This window comes from Phoca vitulina, unplaced genomic scaffold (genome assembly GCF_004348235.1).
Source record: "Phoca vitulina isolate PV1807 unplaced genomic scaffold, GSC_HSeal_1.0 scaffold123, whole genome shotgun sequence".
NCBI classification, from domain to species: Eukaryota; Metazoa; Chordata; class Mammalia; order Carnivora; family Phocidae; genus Phoca; species Phoca vitulina.
Window position 1 is genome coordinate 653023 of NW_022589826.1, and position 27395 is coordinate 680417.

Genomic DNA, 27395 nt, shown 5'->3' on the forward strand with positions numbered 1-27395 from the left:
GGCTGCACACGCGGGACCCGGCACACCGGCTGCACACGCGGGACCCGGCGCACTTGGCTGCACGCACGGTACCCGGCGCACGGCGCCCTCGCGCGCTCCGGACTCCGGGGAGTTCCCTCCGAAAGCCGTTTTGGGTCCGACGAGAGCGTTCTCCCTCCTCCGTCCCCACTCCCATCGGCCCGAACAGACCCTCCGCGGGGAACGGCGCCGCTTCCCCGGGTTGGCGGCACTCACCGTCGCCGCGTCCGTCCCGCCAGGCTCCGTGAAGGCTCCCCGCGCCGCCGCCTCCCCCGGAAGCACCGGAATCCCGCCCCCAGCCGCACGGCGCGGGCCTCGTCCTGTATCCTTCCGCAAGACCCTCGCGGTCCTTCCGACGGCTTTGAAGGCAGAGGAGGAGGAAGCTGGGCGAGAGTAGGCACTTGAAGCCACACGTAGACATCCCCGTCCTGAGACTTGTCCCGGCTGGAATGGAAATGCTTTCCCGAGAATTAGCTGAGGAGCGGGACCTTGCAGCAAGCTGAGAGGAGCAGGAAGATCCTTGAAGCACAAACGACGAATCCCAGGGTCCAAAACCGGTCTCAAGCCCGCCTTTCCTTTGTTTTCCAGAAATACAAACCAACGATTCCTAACTCTCCTGTCCCAGTGGGTCTCCCTGGGCCCTCACGGTACCCTCACTTTCAACATCATAATACCGCCTTCTCTTTGAGAGCCACGTGAAATTCCAGGTCCTGGATGCGAGCTCTCTGCAGAACTCGGCCCAGGGAGGACAGTGCTTGGCAGACGTTGTCATCATCCTCCCGAAGACGCTTCATTGACGTTTCAAATTCATTCTGTCCGAAGAGCGCCAGAACAGGGATTGTGGCAGACCCTTCCCCTTTTCCTTTAGTAGCTGAAGATCTTCTGTCTTCTCTTTCCATCTGGACCTAGATTTTCAGAGACAACTTTTTGAGTGGTTTTGGTTTTTGGTTTTTGGTTTTTCCTTTGTGCCCACTCCTCTGCATTTTCCGACAGGTCTCTGGTAGTCAGGAGCAGGGACCCTGAGGTGATGGTATGGGAAACCCATGCTACCACGGAGATTGACCAGACCAGGTCGGGTCTGGAGGTCCAAGCTCAGGGCCACTTGACCTCTGCGGCCATGTGGGGGCCAAAGATGAGGTTTAGACACCCTAGGTCTAGCTATTTCCTTTCCCTGAGAAGAGTGCCCAGCATGTGGAATCCCTTGGAGACTACAGTGGCCAGACTCCCAGTGCTCTTTTGAGACTTTCTTTCATGGTTCTGCCCCACTGCCATACTTGAGGCCATGTAGAATCTTCATATTTAATCCAGTGAGAATAGGAAGAGTAAGAGGAAAAAGACACTTTGGTGCTCCTGGAAGGGAAAATATCAAGCTCAGCCTTTTGTTCTCTGCCAAGTTACCACAGGAAAATTCAAGAGAACAGCCAATTCACCCCAAAAGGAATTTAAAAGCAGTGTTTACTTGGCATCTACCCTGAAATAGCCACTGCTTTCTAAAAGTAGTTCTTAGCTGGGAGAGTCTAAAAGCAGCACCCTTGAACACCTGTGCTTTCGGTGGTTCTAGCACCTGCTGTGTAAACAGGGCATCCTGAGTCTGAGTCTGGAGCCCCGTCTGTTCCATTTTCCCGTGTGAACGGCCAATCCCACCCTTTCCGGCCCAATTGCCTTTGAGAAGGGAGATCTTTCGTGTGTACACATGAAGCAAGCCTTGCTCTGTCTCTTGAAGCTCAGCATTTACAGATTTTCTACACCTTTGATACACAAACTGGCATCCAAAAGGAAATGAAAATAGAACTCATTTTGATACCTCCACGCGGCGTAGAATCATGCTTAGAAACAAAGTAGTTCTATAATTTTACTGGCTCCTCGTTTATAGGACAATGTTTGTTTTAGGAAACACAAGAAACTCACACATCTATCTATCCTTACCCTTCCTCCAATCCCCACAACCCCCTCTGCGCCGCCCCCCCCCCTTGGGCCGCATCTCTCTCTGGGATCTTTGGTGTAGCCTTAATTCGTGGATTCCACTTTATGACTTTCCTTAAACTTCTAAAAACAAGTGTTAAAAATGATTGCAGAAGAAAATTGAGGTGATGCAAACTTTAACACTTCATGAAGTGGACACTCTCAGAGGACTGCAAAATGGGGTAGAAGGCAGGAAACTTTTATAGGAGAAAGAATAAAGAACAAGGAAGTGACAAATAGAAAATTGCTGATTGGCTGGGGCCACATCAACCCTGTTTGGGGCGAGGAGGCCCAGAGCTGGCTGGGCATTTGGGGAATGACTGGATACTCTGCAGGTCTGGTCACGCAGGTCATTCACAGGGACGTGGAAGTTCCCTAAGTCTGGGTTTGCTGACACGGCACCCACACACGCCCCCACCCCCCGCAGAAGCTGCTCTGTCTTGGGCCTGGAAAATTATTTCAACCCAAGAGACTAGAATTCAGTGCGCAGAGGGAAGACGTGTGGAAGGGAACCCTAACCCTTGCGATTTTATTTCAGCTACGTCTGGGTACAGATTTGGGTGTTTTCTACCACGTGGCATGTGGAAATCTCCAGTGAGACTCAATTTACCATCTACAAGAACAACCGCTCTGCCGAAATCCGGCGTCGAACGAAATGCCTTTAATACCTTAGGCCTAATTTCCCAAATCGAGCTTTTCCTGAGGGCTGAGAGCCTCCAATTGTCTTTTCAACGTTCGCGCTGGGGTTGCCCCGTGTTTTCCCAGTCGCTCCCCCAAAAGGTTTGGGATCCGCCCCCTGCACCCCAGCTGCGCGCGTGCGGTGATCGGCGGTGCTTGCGCGCGCGGGGGAGGCGCGGGGCGAGCGCAGGGGAGGCCAGACCGCCAAGGCCTGGGGGGCGGCGGTCCTCCTCCTGCCGGACACCCGGGTCGGATGAGCACAGCTGACGCAGAGAACTGGCACTGAAAGTGTAGATTTCCGTTTCCCCTCGGTCTGTCCTGTTTCTGTCCTGCCCTTTCTGGATAGACCCAGTAAAAGCCACTTAGAATGTGCGGGTTGCAGTGGCTTCGGAAGGAGGAGCTTCTGGTGGCTTGGTTCCTTCTTCTGAGCCCCCTCCCTCTCGTCTTCCTTTTGCAGCTGCGGGTGCCGGGAGGCGTAAGCCCCAGGGGAGGAAATGCACGAACAATAAAAGCAATCCAGAAGATTTCCTAATCCTGGAGAAAACGGAGGCTGGAGGTGCCGGGGATTGAACCCGGGGCCTCGTACATGCGAAGCACGCGCTCTACCACTGAGCTACACCCCCTTGCTCCCTTCCGCTTCTCCTGCTTTGTAAAATATTACTTCTATTTTCCCATTTTTCAAGCTATAAGAATTGGCCTGCAGACTGTCTACTGGGCTAAATGTCACTCTTTTTGAAATTACTAAAGTGGGTAGTCTTTACGGGCTTCACCGGGTAACTAGATTGTAATCCGGATAGCGCCTTTTCGCGTTCTAAGACTGCCCACTTGGGTAACCTGCTCCAGGGTCCGCTCCCCAGCAGTGCTGGGGCAAAGCTGCTTGCCTCCGGCAGGAAAGTTCCGGGACCGTCTGCTGCACGGGCCGCAGCGGTAACGGGTCGGATCGGCGCGCCTCCGGGCTCAGGCCGCCGGGCCTCGGTGGGTGGACCGGCCACCGGACTCGGCACCTGCTGGCTCTCGCGTCGCACGCTCCGCGCTCGGCCTCGCCTGGTTCCGCTCTCCCTCTCTGTCCCTCTCTTGACGATTATGTCCACAGAAGGTTTTACAAACAACAACTGCAACTTCAAAACTCTCTCCACTTTAAATCAAGTGACTTTTCCCCGCGGACTGGAGGAATGAGCAGGGGCGACGGCAGGCGCAGGGCCGCGGAGCAAGGCTGGGGGACCCGGCGAAGCCGGCAAACTGCCTTCGCTCTGAAACCCGCTGACACAGCGAGGAAGCCTGCGATAGATGTGGATGTTTGAAAGAATGAAGTCACAGAGCGCTGGACACCTCCAAGTGGAGCCATCGGTGGGTTGGAAAATTTGGGGTCCTGGACCCTCAAAGCAAGTAGGACGGCTGGTCTGGGAAAGACAGAAGAAAAGCCATTTGCTCTGGAATGCTCGCTTTCAGCTTAGGTGTCCACCCAGCATCTACTCACTGACTTCAGAACCTAAGGCTTTTCTTCATCCAACAGCCTGGTGTAATATTGACAAACGTATTTTGGGCAGATTTTCATTTAAAGACTTGAAAACGTTAAGTGTTTGCTAGTGAAGGCAAGGAAAATGAAAGAGTCCCAGTTCTGATTCTCGTCCGTGAGTCCTCTGAAAAATTTACTGGAGACAGTGAATGCAGAAGGATGTTTGCCGTCAGCTGACATGCTGTGGGAAGAAGAATTCCTTGATGTCGTTTGTGGGCCTTCCAAGCTGGGGATCTGGGACTTGTAGACCTGTAGTCTATGGCTTTCCTGACTTATTTCCACCACTCCTCTGACTTCATGGACACTAATAGTTTTCTCAACTCTCTGTTCAGAAAGCTCTGCATTCTTGGAGAAAGGTCTTTCCCTTGCTCCCTCCCTCGGAAGTTGGGATCTATATCCTGCCACATTTGGTGATTGATCTGGCCTACTGACATCTCTCTCTCTCTCTCTCTCTCTCTCTCTCTTTCTGTGTGTGTGTGTATGTGTGTGTTTAGACGTAAGGAAAATGAGGGAAGAGAAAAATCAGTGGGTAGGTTTTCTGTTCCTCAGCCTTCACACACATTCAATTGAGAATACAAAAGAAAATTCAACAACCATTGCACAAGGGCCTGTTTTTCTCTCCTTTCCTCTTTCTTTTTTTTTTCCTTAAGATTTTATTTTTAAGTGATCTGTACACCCCACATGGGGCTCAAACCCGCAACTGCAAGATCAAGAGCTGCACGCTCCACCAGCTGAGCCAGCCAGGCGCCCCTGCTCTTTCTTTCTCTTTCCTGTTCCTTGGTGAGCTGTGAAACCCATGGAAGGAGCAGGAGCTTATTCATGTGGCCATAACATGCTTATTCCTCTCCTTCCCAGAGATCCTAAGTGAGCCTGATCTTTCTTTCTGTCTCAGGCCTTCTTGTCTTTCTTGGGCTGATGCAACTTGGATGTGTACAGCTCTGAAGGGGAAAGAGAAGGCTGTACTGAAGGAACCCAGGAAAAAACCTGGGCTCTCCTACGTGTTGAACCTCTGTCCTCCCACGGAGCCGCACACCTGGAAGGACCCTATACTACAGTAAATCCCTACAACGGATGATTGTCCTTAGTTCTGTACTAGTACAGGATCAAACACTTGGTAGAACAAGGCTTACTGTATTTAACTTGCCTATTTCACAAAATTCTAGCCTGAAACTTTTTTCAAACCTATGTCAGGAGAAGGCTATCTGACCAAATAGCGTTTCTGCCACTAAAAGTCCCCCAGCCTAGCCCACTCCACGGTCTGCTCACCAAGAGTCCACCAGAGCACCAGTTCTAATTCTGCACCAGGGAGAATCCCAGACAAGAACATTCACTTGTCTCCAATTTCCTTTTCTTTCAACTTCTGTCATGACTACAAGGCAAGGGAGACCCTGTTAAAATTAAGTACAAAATAGAGACCAGACTGGAAAATTGCCTGAGCAGACAAAACAATTTAAGCCACATAAGACAAACTAAATCTAGCTTATCTCAGGAACACAAGTGAAACTTAGGTTATTTCTCATAAACACCTCTGATGATTGTAAAAGAAACAAGTTATCTTCCTAAAACTGGTGTAAAACAATCACTTTTATTTTATTTTTTTTTTAAGATTTTATTTATTTTTCAACAGAGAGAGAGAGACAGTGAGAGAGGGAACACAAGCAGGGGGAGTGGGAGAGGGAGAAGCAGGCTTCCCGCTGAGCAGGGAGCCCAATGCAGGACTCGATCCCAGGACCCTGGGATCGTGACCGGAGCCGAAGGCAGACGCTTATGACTGAGCCACCCAGACACCCAAAACAATCACTTTTAAGCAATCCTCAACCATCAGGAACCCCCCACTGCAATAACCAATCACTATAAAAATTAAACAACTTCCTCATTTTCACGTTATAAGCCATCCTGTAATGTCATGCCCTGAGCTTCCTATCAGCTTTAAATTTGAAAGCTCCCAGTTCATGAGCTATTATTATATGCACAATAAACACTAAGTACTGTTTTATGGATTTGGTGGTTTTAATGTTGCTATTCTGAGTTTTGATAACCCATAAGATAATGCAGCTATATAGAAGATTAGCAGTGTGTTATCTCAGGGAAATTAGGTCCAGGTGGGAGAAGAGAAAGAAGTTGGAATAAAGTAATAATGTTGGTGAGAAATGAAGCATGGTAAGATGGGTGACATGAGCGCTGATCTCAAAATTTAGGCTAATATGGGGGAGATTCGACAGAAGAGGAATGAATTGATCACAAAACTTGGTCATAAACGAAGAACAGTGTGTTTTACCACCAGTGCTCTAGTCATCCCGGTGTAGACCCAGTTAGTGGATGCTTCGGCTCTGGGTCCAGGAGACCCCTTACAAAGAAGAGGGAAGAGAAAAGGAAGGAAAAGCTACAATTTATTATGGAGACTTGTTTGGACAGAATTCTCCCCTAAATAAAGAAAGCTCAAAGAGGCAACATGTGAGCTGGGACACTAGGTTTTGTAAAGCTTTTGCAAAAATCTAAAACCTTTTAAAACCTCCATAGGCCTAGAGAAGTCCTCAACTGCATCACATAAGACACAAAGAGTAGCCCTGAGTTTGGCCAATACTTTGTGTGACAGTCAACTCCCACAGGAACCTTGTTGTTGTTGTTTTTAAGATTTATTTATTTATCTTGAGAAGAAAGAGAGTGCTCAAGCCGGGGTGGGGGAAAGGGCAGAGAGAGAATCTCCAGCAGACTCTCTACTGAGTGCAGAGCCCCACACCCCAGGCTGGGCTCAACACAGGGCTCCAAGCGGGGCTTGATCCCACGACCCTGAGATCATGACCTGACCTGAAACCGAGAGGAGAAGCAGTCAATAATGTCTGTGATTTTAAAGTCTCCCAGGTAATCCTGTTAATCAACCAGTTTGGGAGCCACTAGCCTGGAAAATCAAGCACCCAGAGATTGGATTGGATTAATTTATTGGCAAAATTTCATCCAAAAGGAGATGTATCTAGAGGTGGTCCACTGTATCTTTCTCCCTAACCTCTGAACACACACATACACACACACACAAAACGGACAAGGTCTCCTTTCTCCTAGAGAAAGAGAAGGTGCGGGGGACGTTCGTGCCACAGGAAGATCGGACTGGTCTAGCCCAAGTTGTCATGGCCTTGACAGGGCCCAGCTGCTGGGTACACAAGGTGAACATGTGTGGGCTGGTCCGGGGTCCCTCCGTGCAGGAGCTGTCTTACGGGCAGCTCCCACAAGAACCACAGGAAGCCACTTTTCTGAAACCCTGTGTGTAGTTATGTTGGGAGCAGTGTTGAGTATTTGATGGGGGCTTGAACTTCTCAGGTGTAAATGGGAGCAAAATCAGTGTGGAAACCTGGAATAAAGAGAAAGTATGAGGCAAAAATCCACTTGATTAGATTTCTATGATTTCTTTGCCTATGAAGCAGCATAGCTCCACGAGTGATGGTTAGTCTTTGAATGTGAGATTTCAGAATTTAAGCTCCATGTTAAAGCTAGTCTTTCCTTTCACCTACATATTTCTAATTCTTAGACAGAGGCTAATTGAAACCTGGCTTTCTCTTATAGTGTGCACTTCCTTCCATACATGTTCCTATTTTCTCAACTGGCTTCTAAAGTCAAGACTCTGAGGGAGAAATCCCAGAGTTGCAATCGAGTAAGAAAACCATTGGTCAAACGTAGGCAACCCAGCAGGTTTTTTTTCTATCCTCCCACTGTAGGCAGGAGGACAATTTTAGAGACTCTTACAAGGTTTAGATGGGTGAACACATGAAAAAGGAAAGACAGATTTGAGAGTACAAGAAAAATGTAGATTGAAAGTAGATTGACACAGGATTTAGAGCCATGTTTGGATTTGGGGAGTGAGGGATTCAGCTAAGAAAATCTTCAGGTAGCTTACCCAGACTTATATCGACCTAGTAAGTACAGGGGGAAGAATAGGAATTTGTCTAGGTTTTTGTTGTTTTTAGGTTAATTTGTTTTTATATTAGAAGCAAGAAACAGAAAATTCCTGCCACCATTATGTGGTTTTAGGCTTTGTGTTAGCATTGAGAACACTTGGGCATGAATTAACAATGTAGCTTAAGACAATAACGATAAAACACCTAGTTCCCAACCAGCAGATTAAGAGCTCACAACTAAAATTGGAACAACACCCTAAAACCTCCTTATCTTCTGATATGGATGGATAATTTTGAGCCCTTCCCACTATCCATTCTCCAAGGACCCTCCTCTTCATAGCCTCATGAAAATGCAAAACTCAGGATAAGAGTTCCTGACTCAGAGATTAGAGCCTTCTGAAACCTCTATAAATTGTTACTTAGATGTAATAGACTCTAAAATGAAAAGAAGTGTCATGGTTCCTGCCAATAATGCCCACCTCGGTCACTAATAATGATGACTGGGCTTGGGGTGGAGATGTCTGGTCTAGGAGATAAAGTGTGCAACGAGGCGTACGGACTACAATAGAGAACAGCAGCAAGGACAGACAAGGAGTTCAGAAGTGGGCAGCCTATTTCTTGGCATGGGCTTCTTCTTCCTTTTTTTTTTTTCCCCCTCATTTCCATCTTCCTTTCCCTTCAGTAATATTGCAAAATGGTAGTTCAGGTGAAAAAGCTGATTAATCTAGTGGCTACTTGTTACTCATTTCTCTCTTATGTGGTCCCAATCACCCTGCGTAGGGGCAGTCCATTGTTGTCAAGGAGCAGAAAATAGCAAGAAGAAGCGGGTGAAAGGAGACGATTCTATATTACCAGGGTCATGGGAAGACAGAGCAGCCCTAGATCCACCAGGAACTGAACCCAGAACTTTCACACATGCAAGAAACACAGCCTCCCATTGAACCACACCCCTGACAACGGCAGTTTCTTGCAGCATCCTGCAACATATATACATTTCACCTATTTTCTGTGGGTCTTTGAAAGCCTAACTTTTTAAAGTAAAAGTCATTGTGTTGGGGCACCTGGCTGGCTCAGTCGGTAGAGCGTGTGACTCTTACTCTTGGGGTCATGAGTTTAAGCCCTGTGTTCGGTGTGGAGCTTGCTTACAAGAAAACCCACAAACCTGGATTTAATAAAACTTGTTATGAAAAGAAAGTCCATGTGTTAAGCTCACTATATCTATAACCTCTAAGCTAGATCCCTTTTTTGCACCGACATAAAGAAAGGATAATACTAATTCTAGATTGTATGGCACCATTCCTGCCCCTAGAATCTTGCCTGTGTGGCCAGTCCTCTCCCAGATCCTCTCACTGGCCTAAATCCTCTTTTTATCTCATTTTCCAGCCACTTCCACTGAAGTCCCAAGATGGAACTTTCACTTCTTCTCTACAGTTTCTTTCTCTTGTGGTGGAAACCAGTTTCAACCAGCCTCTCTAGACCCTCTCGTCCACACCCCTGAGTTCAAGTATTATCTGTCTGCGGTTAACGTCTGGCTTTATTTGCTGCGCCTGGCCCTGCCTGCTCCACCTGCGACCAATGAAGCCCAAGAACGATCTCCTTGCAAAATCGAGAAGCACCTCAACACCAACACATACAAAATAAGAAGCATCTCCTATTTCCAATTGTCTGTTTCCCTCAATGCTGTGTCTTATGAAGTGGCTACAGCTGGTAAGACCAAATAGTAGGTGGTTACCAGGAAGTCTTGCGGGTTTGAGGTATTTGCCTTCTGACCTTACATACTCCCAGCTCCTTGAGGTCGGGGACTACTTCATTCACTTTGAGTCAAGTGATTAACCCAATAATTGTTTCATAATAAAGAGCGGATACATGACTTTGATTAAAATTGTTGCCGGGTGAACTGGGGAGCACACCCCCCCTCCCTGCCCTGTCCTGGGTCCTCCACCCAGCCAGACCCAAAAGAGTCACCTAAGGTTCTTGGTTGTGTCACGAGAAGGAATTCAAGGACAGACACGCAGCATGGCGGACAAGCGACACAAGAGGGAAAGTTTATTAAAGTGAAAAGTACAATCTCCAGACCTGAGAGCAGGCAGCGAGAGAGAGAGAGAGAGAGAGAGAGAGAGAGAGAGAGAGACAGAGACAGAGAGAGAGAGACAGAGAGAGCTGTGTGTCCTGGGGGTTGGGGTTTCTGTCTTTTATTGACAGTTGTTTACAAGGGGGTGGAATACTCATTATTTGGGGTGGGGACTTCTTGGAAGCAGGGTTTGGGGGGTTTTCTTCCTCACTTGCTCAGGGCAGGGGTTTCCTGTCGTGGTGCCGCCCTCGTGGGCCTGTCTGGTGGGATCCGGCCTGTCGTGAATGCTGCCAGGACAGGCCTCTGACCTTCCCCACAGCCGGCCACGGCCTCCTCCTTGCTGGCCTCCAGGCATCCCATTAGAGCCTCACTAACTGCCCACTCTAACAATATGAATGGAAGATAATGTGCACGGCTACTGTTTTTTTATTCTTCTTGAAGGGAAACAATGACTGCATAATATTTTTTTTCAAAACAATAATCACCAGTAATTTCTTTGGTCTAGATTTATAATTCTCCTTTAAGGACTGAGGAATTATGGCTTCAAATCTCGAAAGTGCTAGGATAATTTAAGTACTGTTGAGGTTTCTATCTTCCTCTTCTAGAGCTTCATCGGTATCATCTGGCTTCTTCTAAATCTGTGATTGCCATTACCTCCTTCAATGGTAAAGAAATTTCCCATTTATATTGAGAAGTTCTCCCTTTCCTTCCTCTTTCATTTACTGCTCCTTTTCCTCCTCCTTCTTCTCTCTCTTTTTCACTCCTGCTCCCCATGAAGCCGCCTTGGGCCCTCCTGCCAATCTTGTAGTCTTTAAGTTGCAGCAAGTACCCTTGGCCCATGTGACTGATGAACTTAAACCTTTCTCTGTATATGTGTAGATCATCATTCTTTCCTGGGAAGAACGGAGCACTCCTAGCCGTCACCAGGCTCTCCCGCACCGTCCCGGGCACCAAGGAACCCAACCCTCTTGCAGAACCCCGAGCAGCACAATAATGTCTGTGGCTAGCACCATCGTAATCAGGAACTGTCACAGACCAATGCACCCCCTTAACTGATTACCTAAATCTCTTTAAAAATCCCTGGACCGGGCAGAAACCTTAGAATTGGCTTTTGGACAAGAGTCTGCCTTTTCTCCCCAGGAGCCCGGCCTCCTGAATAAAGCTCATATTTCTTTCCAATCAAAACTCTTGAGTACTGGTCTTTCAAGTGACGGGCAGCTGAACTTGGGTTTCGGCAACACTCTCTCTAAACTTTTCTGTACTTTCAATCTCTGTCTCCCTCCAATGCCTATGCTAAAAAAGGGGTTTTGGGGGGGTTTTGTTTTGTTCTGTTTTAATATCAGGTAAGTTTTAATGAAGGTCAGCCCTGTTTCTTAAATAATATTGCAGCTTATTTGGCACCCTCACACGCCTCTTTAAATCATATTTAACTTCCATATAAAGAAAATACAAAATCCCATTAAGCCATCTTTTGGTGATATTTCTTTTTGTCCTAAGGTACACTCCCCTTTTGGTATCCTGTTACCCAAATTCTGAGACATAAGGAGAACTGTAATTAATACATCTTATGGTAGAGGGTGGTTGTGCTGAGCTGATGGTGCTCCTCCCTCCAAATTCATGGGCTTCCTGGAACCTCAGAATGTCACTTTGTTTGGAAATAGGGTCTTTGCAGATGTAATCAAGTCCAGATGAGGCCATGAGGGTGGGTGCTAATCCAGTATGATTGGTGTCCTTGTAGGAAGAGGGAATTGAACAGACACACACAGGGAGACCGGTGTGACCACAGAGGCAGGGTTTGGAGGAGCGCGGCTGCAAACCCAGGAGGCCGGGGAGGAGGGCTCCCAGCGCTCACAGTACTTGGGTCTGCCCCTGCCCGGCCTTTACAACTCTCCCCTCCACCCCCGCTCTTACTCCCGTCCCACCCGCAAGCTCCGCAGCCGGCTGGAGCCTTGTCTGGCAGAGGGAGTCAATCTTCCCGGCTGAGAGTCCCCTATAATTGCAGGCTCCCTAGATCAGGTTATTATCCTTCCCATTGACGTTAATCACAGTGCATGAGATTATTAAAAGCTACCCCCAGGAAATCTCCTTGAATCTTGCGCATATTCCTTTGTAACCCGGTTGCACAGTAACGCAGCGTCTCTTCTCTGGAGGGTCTCCGAACAGCAGAGTTGCCCGGAGCGGACCCCGACCCGCTGGCTTAAATCTTGGCGCCCCTGCGGACAACAGCGGCGGCCGGTACGGCGGAGAGCGGGGCTCTTGCCCCGCAGGGGGTGTAGCTCAGTGGTAGAGCGCGCGCTTAGCATGCACGAGCCCCGGGTTCGACCCCCGGCACCTCCAGGCGCGCCCCTCCCCCCGGGTTCGACCCCCGGCACCTCCAGGCGCGCCCCTCCCCCCGGGTTCGACCCCCGGCACCTCCAGGCGCGCCCCTCCCCCCCGGCTGGCGTTTGCCTTTCCAGGAGCCGGTGGCCTTGACTCCCTCCGACGTGGCTGCCGCGCGAGCAAGTCAGGAGGCGACCCGAGTGCCCCCGGGCGGGCCACCAACACGCGAATAGCCGTGCTCTTCTCGCTACGTCAAGTGCTCTCAGGGCGGTGCGGACGCGGCCGGGCTGGAGGAACCGACGCCCTCGGAACTGCAACGAGTTCCTGTTAAATTCTCACCTGTGAAAGGGAAAGAAAAAGAGCAACGGAAAGACTTTTAAAGAGAATAAGAAGCCCTCGGACAGACCCGCTAGGTTTCTTCCCTTTCTCTCGCGCTGGTCTCCTGTCACCTCCCCTCTCCAGGCCCTGCTCTTCCCTGTCCCCACACGCCCGCGCGGAGGCGCCCCGGGGCGGGAGGGCCTGCTGGCATTCCGGTCCGTGTCTCGGGGCAGCCGGGTCCGGAGGACTCAGGCCCACGGAGCTCTTGTGGGGGTCGGACCCCGTGGGGGTGCCGGGATCGAACCCGGGCCTCGTGCACGCTGAGCGCGCGCCCTCCCGCTGAGCTACCCCCCCCCGCGGGAGGCCTCCGCTGTCCGCAGGGGCGCCCGGCTTCAGCGAGAGGGGCGGGGTCCGCTCGGTGCAGCTCTGCTGTTCGGAAGCCCTGCGGAGAAGGGACGGCGCGTTCCCGACTGCAGGCCGCTGAGCGCGGGGAGCTCTCGCAACGGTCGGCGCTCGGGGCTGCTCGAGGCCCCCTTCCTGCGCTCCACCGGGAGTCTCCGGACGGAGTGTGCCCCGGTCCTTCGGCTTCCTGGTCTCCCAGCCACAGCGCTCGCAGAAATACGGGCAAGGTGGTGCAGGGCATGCAAGGACCAGCCCCCGCATAGGACCGAGTGAGAGAGAGGAAAGAAGAGAGAGAGAGAGAGAAGGAAGGAAGAAGAAAGAAGGAAGGAAGGAAGAAGGAAGAAGGAAGGAAGAAGGAAGAAGGAAGGAAGGAAAGAAGGAAGGAAGAAGAAAGAAGGAAGGAAGAAAGGAAGAAGGAAGGAAGAAGAAAGAAGGAGAAGGAAGGAGGGAGAGAGAGGGAGGGAGGGGGGAGGAGGGGGGAGGAAGGAAGGAAGGAGGGAGGGAGGGAGGAAGGAAGGAAGGCAGGAAGGAAGAAAGAAGGAAGAAGGAAGGAAGGAAGGAGGGAGGGAGGGGGAGGGAGGGGGAGGGAGGAGGGAAGGAGGGAAGGAGGGAGGGAGGAAGGAAGGAAGGCAGGAAGAAAGAAGGAAGAAGGAAGGAAGGGAGGGAGGAGGGAAGGAAGGAAGGAAGAAGAAAGAAGGAAGGCAGGAAGGAAGAAGGAAGGAAGGAGGAAGGGAGGGAAGGGGGAGGGAGGCAGAGGGGGGAGGGAGGGAGGGAGGGAGGAAGGAAGGAAGACCAGTACCACAGAGGTGCTCGGGCAATTCAGGTCCAGGGGAGGAGGTAAGACTGCAGTGTAACTACTTCACAATATTGGTGTGAAATGAGGAGCAGAGAGTGTGTCAGTCACCACCCTCCTAAGTCGCTGCGCCCCACGTCTCTGGAGAGGGGGCGTCCCCACTCTGTCCCAGGCACTGCTTCTCTGGTTCTGAGAGCCCCAAGGACCGGACACAGGAAAGGGGATTAGGAAGCGCACTCCTGTGGACATTGCACCTCTTTCAGAAAAAATGTTTCCGAGGAACTTGAAGGAAGAGAAAGAGCCCATTCCTAGCACAACACACTAAAAATCAGTCCCTTCCAACCATAATGACGTAGGTGTAGGTGGATCTTTGTTTGAACTCAGGGCTACTTCCACCAAAGTCACCGGAAACTGAGGGGCATACCGTTGTAAAGAAAACTTCCTCTCCCCCCTCTTCCTTTCTTATCGGTGTCGACTCAGGCATTCTTATTTTAGCCATTAAATTCATTTACTTATTTTTGTTTAAGTGGACCCCACCCCCAGCCCATCGCGGGGCTCGAGCTCGCCCCCCTGAGATCAAGGGCCGGACGCGTAACCAACTGAGCCATCCAGGCGCCCCGGACTTTTGTTCATTGTAATGCTCAGTGCTTCCAAGATTTGTCTAGTAGACCCTGCGTCCTTCTAAGTGGGCCGGCATCTGTTGAGCATTTCTTACATTCTGGCAGGGAGAGATGGTCCAGGCTCCTCTTGTGATTTCCCTGCCCCAAGCCTCGGGGACAGCAGATCCTTCCGGCAGCCTTGGTTCCTGCTGGTGGGGATCTGTATTAGGAAATTAAGATAGGACACCGGCTCTCCTCGCTGTCACCAGGGTGTCGCTCTTTCAGCAGACAGAGCTAGGAAGGGGCTCTTCCCTGACGTCTTCTCTTAACGCTTTGTGTGTGGCCCCAATTTAGGGTGGGCTGACCAGCACGAACGGACCTTGGGAAGGGTGCCTTTCTGTCCAGCATCACTGCCTTCCTCTTTATGCAGCCGGAAAGGGAATGCAATCTAGGGGGCTCAAAAATAAGGGAGCTGTATATAAAGAGGCTTTGTTAGCAGTCTCAGGTCCTCGGGACTCCCGGGGAGGTAGATGGCTGTGATTCAAATGCTTCTGAAAAAAAGGGAGAAGGGCAAACGAGCGCGTCGGGGGTGTAGCTCAGTGGTAGAGCGCGTGCTTAGCATGCACGAGGCCCCGGGTTCAATCCCCGGCACCTCCACCTCCCAGATCCCCCCCCCAAACTTCGGCTACAGGGATCTTTTGGTCTCTGGATGAAAAACCCCACGTTTCGGTCTGCAATTCTCCTTTGTGTTAGGAGGATGCTCTCTTAGCGAACTGCCTAGATAGACATTTTGGAATACAAGGTGATAATTAATGCTCGTTTACTCAAAGTCGACATTTTTATTATCCATCCACCACGAGCAACCGCTGCTGCGTTCTGTAAAGTCTCACACTCCACAGAAACTGCGTTGTGTGGAAAATCTGAGTTCCGAGAGCAGGAACCTCTCCAACCTGGAAGGGCAGCTCCTAAGACAGTTAAACCACACCCACCTCGTCTTCCATGCGCCCCAGACTAGCATCCGGGACCAGGTCAAGAGGGTTTTTCCTGGATGGGAGGGAAAATTTAAAATTAAAGGCCTAGAAAATCTGAAAAAGTCAACCTGCTCTAGTACTTTTGGGGAGGACAGTTTCTCCTCTGGAACAAAGAACACGGGAATGCCCAGTAATGAGAGGCTGCATAATTTGCTGGGTCCTGAGCCCTGCCAACCGTGCTGGTCACTGTCCCCTGCAGCTGGCCCTGATGACAGGTCAGGTGACAGGTCGGGGACAGTCCATCCCAGCCGAAGAAGCAGGCCGCTCTCTGTTCCCTTGCCATCTCTAGAAAGACAGAGATTCAAGGATGCCGGGTGTGAGCTGAGAAGGCAGAAGATGCTCATTTACTACAGAGACCTGCCACACTGCCCTGCCCTGTTTGGATTCCAAAATTAAAGAGGTGACCAGAGCTGGGAGAACTTCCCTCCCGCTGGTCCTGAGCTCAGACTCTGGGGTAGGAGCCCTGGGTACTTGGGAAGCATCAAAGAGCACAGACACAGCTTGTCTCCCGACTTAGGGCAATTGCTTTGTCCTTGTGGGACAACTCTACCTTCCTCCAAAGGGAGTTTTGAATCCACAGTCCTGATAACAATAATAACTTTGATGAGTCCTCGTGAACTTGATCAGACCACCCAGTTCATAAAGTAAAATAGTTTTTATGTCTGACTTAAACCAGGAGAAAATATTGTACAGGGAGACCTGAGTGCAAAGCAAGAGAGCTGAGTGAAAGAGAAAGGCTATTCTTGATCACAAAAGAGGTGACTGGTCTGGTTTCTGTTAATTCAGTGTTTGTCGCAAATACTGTGCCACTTTCAGGAAACCAAACCACTGCATTAATCGAGAGGCACTGTGAAGGTTTTGCTTCACGAGTTTAGGAGCCTCTCATCTCTCCCACCCCATAAATGTGGGCCACATTGGCAAGTCATGCCCAATCACCAATTGTTCAGTGAATTAACCTACACCAACTCGAGGGGGCGTGCTCCACCCAAAGTAAACGTTCCTTTCCTGCAAGAGGAGTCGCCAAGCAATTCTGCGCCTCCCGGGTTCCACACAGCATCCAAGCCACGGAAGACACACCTTGCTCTCTTCCCGAGACCTACCTCTACCATCCCTCACACCTGGTGATTCCATCAAACATGTTCTAAGATTACACTCTTATTTTTCCTCCAAATATCTTCACTACTTAATTTGAATTCTGTACATATTGTAAATATGTAGTTATTCATAAAAGAAAAAAAATTTTGTTGCCACACTACAATCTGTAAACAGTGTGGTTTTTTCAATTTATTATGAGCACAGGCAGGGGGAGCAGCAGAGGGAGAGGGAGAAGCAGGCTCCCCGCTGAGCAAGGAACCCGATGCAGGGCAGGACTCTGGGATCATGACCTGAGCCAAAGGCAAGTGTTTAACTGACTGAGCCACCCAGGCGTTCCTGCAACACACTTTTGAACTCATTTCTACCTTGAAGTTTTCTATGTGTGTGCATGTCGTATGAGGATCAGTCAAAAGACACCGTGAAATGGCCCATAAAAGAAGAATCTCTATTTTGTGTGTGTGTGTGTGTGTGTGTGTGTGTGTGTGTGAATGTGCTGTGCATGTTCTTATGAGAAATTATTTGACATTAGGCCATCTTGATTTCTCTGGTGACATGGGGAAAATTATTGAACATCTCTGGTCATTTTAACTGAGCCTTTTAATTTTTCTTACTGCCAAACAGCCTTGCCAATGACAGGCCGTCGCTGCTGGGTTTGCACCTGTCTGGAATTTCTACATTTTAAGGGCTCCAGGAAAGAACAACACTAAGCATTCTTAAAGGAAGGATAAGGTCACTACTGAGATTAGAATACTAAAAACTGAAAGCAGAATAAAACTAAGGTCATAAAAATTCAGATATGAAAACTCAATTTCAGCAATAACTTCTTTCTTGGTATTCCTTGGGTGGAAACTAAATCACTATTTCATTTTATTTTGCCATATATTCATTCACCATTTCTAGGTCAACATCTTTGATGCAACCCTTCGCTAATGTCTTGGCAATCACAGTTTTTGATAAAGTACCATCTTGTAACAGCCTGGATCACTAATGTTATTATGTACAATATTGAACATCTGCTCTTGGATTCAATCTTCCTTTCAAAGAACTCTTTTTGTTTTGAATATATTTCATGTTTTGGTGTTAACATAACTTAAGTTTTAATGGCTTTGTTGCTTGATTAACCAACACATTTCTGCAAATACCCCAGCATGCATTAGCACTTCACCATCAGTGAAAACTGCAAAACTAAATTTAACCTATGAAAGATCACCTTTCCACCTAAAACCAGTAGGACCAATTTTGGTCTTCATTTTTTGCAATCATTTCTATCCTTATCATATTGAGATACTACTGCTTTTTTGACCAAAAAAAAAAAAAAAAAAAAAAAAAAAAAACTTATTTTTTCTTAAATTAAGTTTAAAAAAAAATAAAGGGGGGGGGGGTGCCTGGGTGGCTCAGCCGTTAAGCGTCTGCCTTCGGCTCAGGTCATGGTCCCAGGGTCCTGGGATCGAGCCCCACATCGGGCTCCCCGCTCAGCGGGAAGCCTGCTTCTCTCTCTCCCACTCCCCCTGATTGTGTTCCCTCTCTCACTGTGTCTCTATCAAATAAATAAATAAAATCTTAAAAAAAAAATAAATTAATTAATAAATAAATGACAGGGGCTCCTGGGTGGCTCAGTCGGTTAAGCGGCTGCCTTCGGCTCAGGTCATGATCCTGGGGTCCTGGGATCGAGCCCCACGTCCGGCTCCCTGCTCAGCAGAGAGCCTGCTTCTCCCTCTCCCTCTGCCTGCCACTCTGCCTACTTGTGCTCTCTCTCTATCTCTCTGTCAAATAAATAAATAAAATCTTAAAAAAAATAATAAATGACATAGGGGCACCTGGGTGGCTCCGTCGCTTAAGCGGCTGACTTCCGCTGAGGTCATGATCCTGGGGTCCTGGGATCCAGCCCTGAGTTGGGCTCCCTACTGAATGGGGAGCCTGCTTCTCCCTCTCCCTCTGCTGCTCCCCCTGCTTGTGCTCTCTCCCTCCCTCTCTCTCTCAAGTAAAATAAATAAAATCTTTAATAAATAAATGACATAAATTTATTTTTTTGAATTTTCTTTTTTTAAATTTAAATTCAATTAATTAACATATAATGTATTATTGGTTTCAGAGGTAGAGGTCAGTGATTCATCAGTCTTATATAACACACAGTGCTCATTACATCACGTGCCCTCCTCAGTGTCCATCACCCAGTTACTCCATTCCCCCAAACCCCTCCCCTCCAGCAACCCTCAGTTTGTTCCCTATGATTAAGAGTCTCTTATGGTTTGTCTCCCTCTCTGGTTTTGTCTTGTGTCATTTTTTCCTCTCTTCCTCTATGATCGTCTGTTGTGTTTCTTAAATTCCACATATGAGTGAGATCATATGATAATTGTCTTTCTCTGACTGACTTATTTCACTTAGCATAATACCATTTAGTTCCATCCACGTCGGTGCAAATGGCAAGATTTCATTTTTTGATGGCTGTGTAATATTCCTGTGTGTGTGTGTGTGTGTATCTTCTTTATCCATTCATCTGTCAACGGACATCTGGGCTCTTTCCATACTTTGGCTATTGTGGACATTGCTGCTATAAACATTGGGGTGCATGTGCCCCTTCTTTTCATACATCTGTATCTTTGGGATAAATACCCAGTAGTGCAATTGTTGGGTTGTAAGGTAGCTCTATTTTTAACTTCTTGAGGAACCTCCATGCTGTTTTCCAGAATGGCTGCACCAGCTTGCATTCCCACCAAGGGAAGAGGGTTCTCCTTTCTCCGAATCTTTGCCAACATCTGCCATTTCCTGACTTGTTAATTTTAGCCATTCTGACTGGTGTGAGGTGGTATCTCACTGAGGTTTTGATTTGGATTTCCCTGATGCCGAGCGATGTTGAGCACTTTTTCATGTGTCTGTTGGCCATTTGGATGCCTTCTTTGGAAAAATGTCTGTTCATGTCTTCTGCCCATTTCTTGATTGGATTATTTGTTCTTTGGGTGTTGAGTTTGAGAAGTTCTTTATAGATTTTGGATACCAGTCCTTTATCTGATAAGACATTTGCAAATATCTTCTCTCATTCTGTCGGTTACCTTTAATGTTTTGTTGACTGTTTCCTTTGCTGTGCAGAAGCTTTTGATCTTGATGAAGTCCCAATTGTTCATTTTTGCTTTTGTTACCCTTGCCTTTGGCGATGTGTCTAGCAAGAAGTTGCCGCAGCTGAGGTTGAAGAGGTTGCTGCCTGTGTTCTCCTCTAGGATTTTGATAGATTCCTGTCTCAAATTTAGGTCTTTCATCCATTTTGAGTCTATTTTTGTGTGTGGTGTAAGGAAATGGTTCAGTTTCATTCTTCTGCATGTGGCTGTCCAGTTTTCCCAGCACCACTTGTTGAAGAGACTGTCTTTTTTCCATTGGATATTCTTTCCTGCTTTGATAAATGACAATTTTAAAATTCTAATTTAGCTACCAATGTTAAACTGTAAATTTTTAAAATGGACTTAATTGAAAGCATTTAAATATAACAAGATACAGAAAGACATACTTGTAATTTCTCAGGTCTTCATATGCTTTGGGGTTAGCTGACAAATTAACCCTAAAATATCACCTGCCATAACATGGTCCCACTACACATGATGAGTGAAGGGAAGGAAGCCAAAATTTGTCACCCAAAATATACCACTTTGACATAAAAATTCCTTTGAGCAGAAAGCAGTTAAGAAGCAACAAACACAAGAAAAGCTCTCTCTACCCTCCCCCCATTTCTGCCTAAAGTCAGGACATAAATTCTCCTTTTACAGGAGACTGACACTTACCAGCCCAGACAGGCACCCACCGGAGGGATCTGCAAACAAGCCTTCCTCCATTACTTTCTTCCCGTGTATCTGCCTTCCCACTTTGCCACCCTTAGAGCCTAAAACTGCTTTCCTCTGTCCTGTCATTTCCCCGTAAATTTACTGTTCTTTTTCGGAGATGCTGAGAAGTTCTAACCTGCTGCTTTCAGTTACTGTTGATTTAAGTTAATCCCATGTGATATGCGCCGCACATGTTAATAAACTCTGTTTTTCTCTTGTTCATCTGCCTTTCTGTTAGAGTCCCCACTGAAAACCGAAGATGGCTAGAGGTAAAGCTTCGCCTCCCTGTACCAGCCTGCTGCTCTCTCTGCACTGTATCCACTGAGCAGCTGGACAGCCCGCACCAGACCCACACTCGGTTAGATGCCTCGGGTCCTCTGGTCAAGCACTTGGGGGTCAAAGCTAGTAAAAGATTCTACAACATTTTTAAGTCCTTATCTCCATGTCTACACTCATTTCATGGAGACCAGGAGCAAATAATGGAAGTCAGCAGGTACAGTATTTTCTGAACTTCTTGGATTATCAGAGAGCGTAGCTCAGTGGTAGAGAGCATGAAATGAAGTGCTGGGTTCAATATCTAGCTCCGTCATTCCTGCCCTTCCCCTTCAGTCTCTTAAACCATTTCAGACAAACCTTTCTCACTTTCCTCTTGTTGTATTAATTTACTCACTTTTTCCTGCTCATGTCAAAGTTAGATGCATACCCTCTATGGGTTGCCTTTGCTCTTGACCCATTTCAACTCCATGGGCCTCATCATTACTGATGGTGCCTGTCCTCCCAAGGAACATTTGTGTGAAGGACACAAAAAAGAGAGATCTGGCTCCTGCAGGATCTCCTGAACCAGAGACCCCAGACACGGAAGATTCAGATCAAGCTTGAGGACTCTATTCCATTGGCAATATGTGGATGTGCATGAAAGGAAAAGAACAGGAAGAGAAAGAAACAATAAGAGATTATTAGCCAATTATCTCTGAAAGGGCATTATTTTTTCAACTGTGCCTGGGTCAACGCCGTAGCTGCAGATCAAGGAGAAGCAAACCTGCCCGGCGACTGCCCCTCCCCCTTCCTCTCCACCCTCTACCTCCAAGTGCAGATCACCCCGTACAGTCACCCGTGGAGGGAGCCATGGACCGTGACTCTTCCCAGGCAAGTAAACTGGGATGCTCCACAGAAGAGAACTAATCACTCTTTCCATCAACTCGGTGCTTCCAAGGTTGAGGAAAGTGGAGTTGGAAATTAGGGGGTTACTGAATCCACACTGTCCTGGTGTAACCAACATAGGTCTCCCATCCTTACTGGATGTGGGAAATGTGCTCAGTTCTTGTCATAAAGAACTCTCATCCCTCCACTCGTTTACACAACTTAACAGACCACATCCTCCTCCACTCAGTTCCTGAGGTGAATTCTTCAGAGACTGGCATAGGGAATGGAGGGATTTCATGTCTTCAAGTTCTCCTTGGCATCCCCCTCTAAGACCGCCTCCCCAGCTCTTTTTAACTCTAAATAAAATCATGCCTGTTGTACACAAGTTCCAATCACACAGAGAGCACTGGAAGAAACATGTAAAGGCTTTGGAGTCGGAATGAAGGTTATCAAAGTGCCATAGACAGGAAGCACAATATTCCTGTGGCCACTAGCTATGAGAGCAGAGGGCCTCGGTCCCATTTCCTCTCTCTGATTCCTGCAACCACGAATCCTGATGAGAGAGTCACAGTGCCATGTACCGGTCACCGATTCAGAGCATTCACCACCTCCTGGAAGTCGTTACCCTAGCTCCCAGGACATGTTGTCTCTTGGCTTGTGCCGTAACCAAGTATTTGAAGGTCATTCCACCATCGTATCAGGTCAGTTGCTTGCTTCGGAGTGATGCCAACGTGGTAAGACCAGCCAGCTCCAGAATATTAGCCCATTGCCATACTCCATTTTCTATAAAATGGTTCATTATCTCAGAAACAATGCTGTGGAATGCTGTGGAACATAAGATATTCTGTAAATTCATGGATGGTGGTTTCACAGGACCACTGTGAGAGGCAAAGGCAAATCTATACCCAGGGTAAGTTTCTATTCAGGTGAGAAACACACTGACCCTCTAATACGGACGGGGTCAATTGTAATGAACCTGACACCAGGGGGGCAGCTGGCTCCCCCGTGGAATGATAGCAGATGGAGGCTCAGAGTTTGTCTGTAATGTTGGTAGTTGGGTCATTTAGAGGAGGCTTGAACCAGGTTTATTTTGCTGTATAAAAGTCCACATTGCTGAGCCCATACATGACCTCCATGCCTGTCACCATAGCCACTTTGTTCATAAGCTCATTGGACAAGGACAGTGATGACTAAGGAGAAACTTACAGACATCATCCATCAGAATGGGTCATCTTGTTCGCCTGACTATTAAGATTCCCCTCTGAGGAGGTTGCTCTTTGGGGAGCATTCACGGGGAAACAAATATCCTTAGGTTCTGCACATTTGGAGAAATCTATCCATTTGCCTCCTTCCCAGACTTCTTTGTCACCACTTTACCAATAATTTCCCTTCCAAACTTCCACTCATCCAGCCAAACTATTAGCTATTTCTCATTAATTAGTGTAGACCTCTACCTCACATCCGTCCTTGCAAGCAAAGCAGCCAGGTGCCTTGCTTGAAGCTACGCCCAGTGGGAAGATTTGCCTTTACCACCGGCCTTCAGGTACTTCAGAAGCTGCTAATTTTTGTGTGGTGCCAGCATATGATGCGGAACCACCTATAAACCAGGCCTGGCCTTGTTTTCTTCTTCAGTTATAGGAAATGCCCTATGAGAACCCTCCTACACTGTTGGTGGGAATGCAAGCTGGGGCAGCCACGCTGGAAAACAGTATGGAGGCTCCTCAAAAAGTTGAAAATAGAGCTACCCTATGACCCAGCAATTGCACTACTTGGTATTTACCCCAAAGATACAAATGTAGTAAAAAGAAGGGGCACCTGCACCCCAATGTTCATAGCAGCAATGTCCACAATAGCCAAACTGTGGAAAGAGCCCAGATGTCCATCAACAGACGAATGGATAAAGAAGATGTGGTATATATACATTATGGAATATTACTCAGCCATCAGAAAGAATGAAATCTTGCCATTTGCAACGACATGGATGGAACTAGGGGGTATTACACTAAGTGAAATAAGTCAGTCAGACAAAGACAAATACCATATGATCTCACTCATACGTGGAACTTAAGAAACAAAATAGGTGAACATAGGGGAAGGGAAAAAGAAGAGAGAGGGAAGCAAACCATGACTCTTAATGATGGAGAACAAACTGAGGGTTGCTGGAGGGGAGTGGGTAGAGGGATGGGGTAACTGGGTGATGGGCATTAAGGAGGGCACCTGCTGTGATGAGCACTGGGTGTTGTATGTAAGTGATGGATCACTGAATTCTACTCCTGAAACCAATATCACACTATCTGTAAACTAACTAGAATTTAAATAAAACTTTGAAAGAAAACCCCAGAGAAACACCCTATGAGGCTGTAGATGTAGGCTGAAGAAATGTACCAAGTGAAAGGGCCGAGACAATGTACGCTGTTTTCTCATGCAAATTACTCCTGCGTGGAGACCCGCTCAGATATTCTATTTCCACTTGATGAGGAACTGATGTTATGCATGCCCAGTGTTACGGCTGCACGGATTAGGGAAGACCTCCGTCATGCCCGGAAGCCCTGTTCTCATGGTAACTTAGTGACTCGAGCTCAGCCATTCGCGCTCTCCTGCACCCAGTGGCAAGCCAGAAACTTTTTTTTTTAAAGAGGATAATACTTTGCAGAGGATGCCATAGTTTTGCCATCGAATCCCAAAGGTTTGTCCTGTGAGTCACTTATAGAAGAATGCTAAACTATTAGCTATTCCTGTCTAAATGCCGTCTCTGTCTTTCACACACTTCCGAGTACTCCGGTGGGTCATAGAGTCAGGTGTCAGTGTGGCCTTCTACAGCCTGGACCTGTTGCACAACTTTCTTTTTTCTGGGCTCCACACAAATGGGTAGCTTTCCTAGATACAGAGAGGAGATTCTTCGTTACTAGAGGCAGGGCTGGGGGTCAAAATGGGTGAGAGGAGTGATTCCCATTCATAAAATAAATAAGTCACGGGGATGTAAGGTACAGCATAGCGACTACAGTTAATAACACCGTTTTGCATATTTGAAAGTTGCTAAAAGATTACATCTTAAAAGTTCTCAATCCAAGAAAAAAACATTTTGTAACTATGTATGGTGACGGACGTTAACTAGACTTACAGTGGTGATCACTTTGCAATATACACAAACATTGAATCATTATGTTGTACACCTGAAAGTAATATATGTTATAGGTCAATCATACCTCAACTTAAAAAAACTGATAGCTTTCCAAGCTACTTGGTAAGTTAGTCAGAGTATTAGGTCCAACTGACTCTGTATTGTCTCTAAAGTTCAAAGAGGCCCACTGGACATTTTACTTCTTTCCTAGCGGTAGGAGCCCGAAGCAGCAACTCGGTCATCACCTCTGAAGGGCCACCTTGACATACTCCGTAGAAATTTTACTGAAGGTGACCTGCTACTGAACTTTTGTAGGGCTCATTTCTCCCTCTGCCGCTTGCACGTATTGTACCAAGGAGTGTAAAGCACCTGCTACTTTTAGACCAAGGAGTCAAAAGCAGGTCCAATAAGCATGTTATTATCAATATAATGGACCAATGCCACATCCTGCAAAATGGAGACGTGATCAGTGTCCCGTGACTCGATTATTAAAGGCTGGAAATGTTGAATGTCCTCAAGTGAGAGCAGGAGTATCTTGCTGGCCCTGCCAGCCAAAGACAAACCATGCTTGATGGCTGTATTAGTTTGCTAGGGCTGCCTGAGCAAAGTGCCATGGACTCGAGGCTTACACAACAGAGGGTTACTCTCTCTCAGTTCTGGAGGCTCAAAGTCCAAGATCAAGATGTCAGCAGGTTTGGTTTCTTCTGAGGCTTTTCTCCTTGAAGCAACCTTCTTGCTGTGTCTTCACATGTCTCTCCTCAGTCTGCATGTTGCATGCATGTCCTTGTCTCTTCTTATAAGGACACAGGCCTTACATAAGTCATACTGGATTAGCGCCCACCCATAGGACCTCATTTTACCTTAATTATCTCTTTAAAGGTCCTATCTCTAGGGGCGCCTGGGTGGCTCAGTCGTTAGGTGTCCTGGGATCGAGACCCGCGTCGGGCTCCCTGCTCCGCGGGAAGCCTGCTTCTCCCTCTCTCATCCCCCTGCTTGTGTTCCCTCTCTCACTGTCAAATAAATAAATAAAATCTTTAAAAAATTAAAAAAAATAAAGGTCCTATCTCTAAATACAGTCACAGTCTGAGGTCCTGTGGGTTGGAACTTCAACATATAATCTTGGAGAGACAGTATTCAGCCCCAAACAGTGGTCAGTGTCTATCAGCATAAAGAATGAACTATTTTCTCAGCAATTGCTGCACGTAAGTACGGTGGCTGTGAGGATTTGTTCCAGCGAGGAAATCATAGCTGGGACAGCAGCGAGAACTGAAGTCACCACTTCCTTAAATTCACAAAAGCACGCTGCCACTTCCCATGATGATTCTGTCTTCTGCCCAGACCGATAGGCAAGCTGAATGGAGATGTGGGAAGAACCACCACCGAGCACATCTTTCATGTCCTTGCTGATGGCACTTGTCTTGAGAATTCTTCCAGAACTGCAGTATCCTTTGTGTCTATTATTTTGGCGGGTAGAGAGAACTCATGGCTTCCAGCTGGCCTTTCCTCACTTCATATCTCACATGTCAGGAGTCCAATCCAGATCTTCTTGAGTGAAGAGGAGGCTGGCTCCATGTGAGAAGGGAACTTGGTACACAGCTAATAATGTACATGGCAAATATTTCTTTTCTAGCCTTCCCCACAGAAAGCCCACTTACCGAGGCGATTGTGCCCTGGAGACAGAATGTTTGGAGACTACTGAACACGACTCTGAGCCAACATTAAATATTGGAACACAAAATGCCACTGTGGTCTACCAGTCAAGGGGTGGCTTATAGAGGTCGTGTGATCGATAGAATCAGGTCTGTTTTACCACAGGTCTATTTGAACCCCTGAATCCGCCCCATAGTACTTTCCCAGGACCCAGGATGCCTGGTTGGAATAGATATACACAGCCCTCCAGCATCCCATCACCACAGCTGGATTCAGGGAGTCATTTTAATTGTAGCCTCTATGACTGCCACTCCGGGACAGCAGAGAACGGCCACTGCAGAGATTTTTCAGGAAGGAGGCTGTCACTCTCCGCTCCAACACATTTCTCAAGGACTCGGTGAAGATAGTCCTCTAGACCAGGAGTTTCGGCAAACTTTTTTTTAAATGGCCAAAAAGTAAATATTTTAGCATTTGCAGGTCACATGGCAAAATCAAGGATATAGGTACTTATATAACAAGAGAGAAAAAATTTCCACTTTTAAAAATGAAATTAAAGTATAATAATAGCTGAGTACAATTATTATTACTACTAATCATTAGAAGAATGGAATTATCTTTGGGGATAACATTTTGCTTAATTGGGGTTCAAAGTTAGTGTTCCCTATCATCAAAATTTCTCAGCATTTTTGGAGGTAATGAGAGACGAAAGGACGAAAAGAAGAGAAAAATGACAAACCTCAAGAAGTATTACCTTTGGTTTCTTTTATTCTCTGAGCGGTGCCTGGGTCTACTCACAGGATGCCGCGGAGCGAAAGGCTGCCAGGGTTGACCTCACCACCGCCCTCCTCCGCCCCCTCCTCCACCTGCCACCCCCCCCCCCCCCCCACCGGGACCACCGCCCCTCTCCCGCTCCCCTCCTCCACCTGCAATTCCCCCCACCCCCCCACCGGGACCACCGCCCCTCTCCCGCCCCCTCCTCC

The 27395-nt window shown here is 47.7% G+C and overlaps 3 non-coding genes across 3 annotated transcripts; 2 read left to right on the forward strand and 1 right to left on the reverse strand.

Annotated features, from left to right (window-relative positions):
• Positions 1–3209: 3209 nt before the first annotated feature.
• On the reverse strand, positions 3210–3281 carry TRNAA-CGC. The gene has a single exon. It is a non-coding gene; the product is annotated as a tRNA-Ala (tRNA).
• Positions 3282–12401: 9120 nt separating this feature from the next.
• TRNAA-AGC lies at positions 12402–12472 on the forward strand. Its single transcript has one exon. It is a non-coding gene; the product is annotated as a tRNA-Ala (tRNA).
• Positions 12473–15151: 2679 nt separating this feature from the next.
• Positions 15152–15223, forward strand: TRNAA-AGC. Its single transcript has one exon. It is a non-coding gene; the product is annotated as a tRNA-Ala (tRNA).
• The last annotated feature ends 12172 nt before the right edge of the window (positions 15224–27395 follow it).